Here is a 3,012-nt window from a genome sequence, read left to right as displayed (position 1 = left end):
CTAACCTGAAAGCTTTTATAGTCTTTCTGTCCTTTTTTTCTTCTTAAAGATTACAAGTTACCTTTGCATTTCCGACTGAATATCTCCAGGCAGTTACTGAGGAAAAAATGAATTAGCTTACGAAATGGGTCTTTAGTCTTTCAAATCCTTGTCACTGTCAGACCTAAGGAAATTATTCAAATACAGTGCACTCTTTGAAGTCAATGGAAGCTTTGTACTTGATTGAACCAAAGGCAATATAAAATTAAAAGCACTCAAAAGGATTTTATTAATCCATAGATTCAGTTTTTGAAGACTGTAAAGTTGGATAAATAGATTGGCAAAGTTATCTTCATAATAATAAAGGCTGCTTTGGTTGCCGCTAAAAAAAAAAATCATGGAGTACTTTGAGGTTTTTGGAAACCTAGCATAAACTCTCAGAGAAATCGTTTGCTACTATTATGTATATAAAGGCCACATTTAAAAGCATTCTGTTTACAAAATCGTTTTGGCTTAAGCTTGCCATTAATTAAAATTACCATATGCACTGAAAGCGTTAACGCAACTCAAGATGAGAAGTATTTGTCAGGGACAAGTGTGTTATATGATCAGATAGATGTTTTATTTCATTTTTATCATGTTTATTTAAAATATGTAGTAATTAGCTACATCATCCATTAATTTTGTATTTTAAATTCAAATAGACTTACATTTAAATTAAGTACTTTTTAAATTAAATAATTTCAATTATATCTGATTCAACTATACCTGACTTCTAAGACACTTAGTCAAAATGTTTTGCCTGGAGCAAATATTTTCACTGTTTTGGCATCATTATCCACATTCTCCATAATTATGTGTAAGAGAATAGGTCAGTTATTTTATATATATATATGGATATATATATATGGCTAAAAATATCTAGCTAAGGTTATACAGATGTTTGGCAATCTTGTGTAGGAACTCAGATCTTGCAGTTATTCATTTTAGTATTGTTGCACCACAAACAATTCTTCTATAACTTCAAAATGCTATGGCCCAGTTTTAGTATTTTGTGGATTCAGCTAGATCATATTTTCTCTTTGCTTTCCCCCACCCCGCTTTACCCCCGCCCCCGCCCCACCATACACACACGCGTGCATACCCACACCCTTGACATAGCACAGTAATGGAAAGTGCCCCAACTAGACTGCTTTTGTGTGATCTTGGGGAAGTATCCACTTTGGGGGGCCTTGCATTTCCATTTGTTTCTTCTTTTTTAAAAAAAGATTTTATTTATTCATGAGAGACAGAGAGAGAGAGAGAGAGAGAGAGAGAGAGAGAGGCAGAAACATAGGCAGAGGGAGAAGCAGGCTCTATGCAGGGAGCCTGATATGGGACTCAATCCCGGGACTCCAGGATCACACCCTAGGGGAAGGCGGCGCTAAACTGCTGAGCCACCCGGGCTGCCCCCATTTGTTTCTTCTGACCTTTTAGTTCTATTCTAAATCTTGGAATAAATCATACCCTTTAGCCCCAATATTAGTCTGACCCCAACAATAGTATTATAAAGGGTGTCCACTGAAAATTAAATCTTATTTTATATTTTAGCTGTTTAATAAACAAGTAGGCACAGGTGACTGTACTTTAAATTGTTAGCTACTCAGTTTTTGAGTTGGTGCCATTTTGGACCGATGGAAAATTGTAATATAAGATTTAAAATTGTAACAGTAAAAATAGATGACTTCACATTTTTGGGGGACAGCAATTCTTATCTGATCAGTTACAGTTTGAACCTCACTTGAATGGAATTAATACAAAGATATCAAGAAAATGGTGACAATATGACTTTAAAATCTTACAGTGATGTTATAATTTATATTCTTCTCTCCATAAGTGCTATTAAAAATACTTCCATGAACCGAGAAAATGTTCAAGTATTTAAAATATAATTAAATATCCACTTCAAAGATGCACAAAAACCACATTCAAACAGGACTTCTGATTGAATCAAGTCTCCTGGGATTTCTTTCCCTATCATTTCCACCTTGGAGGACGGGGTGGGGGTGGAGGGGTGGGGGGGCTTCACGGCAAGAGGGCAGAGGGCACACATGAAATGGAGCGATCCCCTAGGTTCATGAAAGCATGCACATTCTTCTGGTCTCTCTGCAGAATGGTGGGGATGAAGAGAAAGACCACAGGAAAACAAAATTCTCATCCATTGTAAATGTAATAGGATGCCCATGAGCAGCTGATATCATGCTTGTATTTGCATAATGCTTTCTCTATTTACGAAGCTTTTTCACATATCCACTTGATTCTCAAAATAAGTTTTACAATTAAGAGCACTCATACACATGATGCTTAGTGAGGTTAAGTGACTCGCTCATGTTCAAATGGTACAGCAGAGGCAAGCTTAGGACACAGGTTTTTTGATTTCTAGTTAAATATTCTTTCTACCATTATCACTGTTTTCCAAACAAATGGAGCTCCTATTTTAATAGTAAAACGCATGGTTCTAAAAAGGGGGCTGCATTTGGTGCCCCTTTGTGATTAGGAATGATTAACAACAGAAATGTATGTTATAAAATACTTGAGTTTGTGATCAAAATGTCCCTTCCAGGAGGAGAATTTAATCAATAAGATAAAAATTATAAAACTCAGAAGTCATTTTATGGCCTTAACTTATTATTATTATTCTATCTTTAATTTTATTGAAATATAATTTGAATGCTAAATATATCAAACATGTACCCAATCTTGCTTGTCCAGAAAAGTCTTTCCTATACTTTTCTTGTACCAGAAACGGGAAAATTAAGTAACTTACTTGGACAAAAAAGCAAATACTAAAAACATTCCATATTTACCTATACTGGTAATTTTGACAATAGTTCAAGGTAAATTGCATTTACTTTCTTTGAAAATGTTGGCATATAAATAAACTTGTTTTTCTTGTCTAAATAAGGACAATATAGTATAACATCAAAACACTTGCTGATGAATGGTCCTTCATTTTTATTTTTATAAATATTTGCAATAAAATATTTTGCTTGG

The sequence above is a fragment of the Nyctereutes procyonoides genome, unplaced genomic scaffold (genome assembly GCF_905146905.1).
Source record: "Nyctereutes procyonoides isolate TBG_1078 unplaced genomic scaffold, NYPRO_anot_genome, whole genome shotgun sequence".
NCBI lineage: Eukaryota > Metazoa > Chordata > Mammalia > Carnivora > Canidae > Nyctereutes > Nyctereutes procyonoides.
This window is presented reverse-complemented; position numbering follows the sequence as displayed.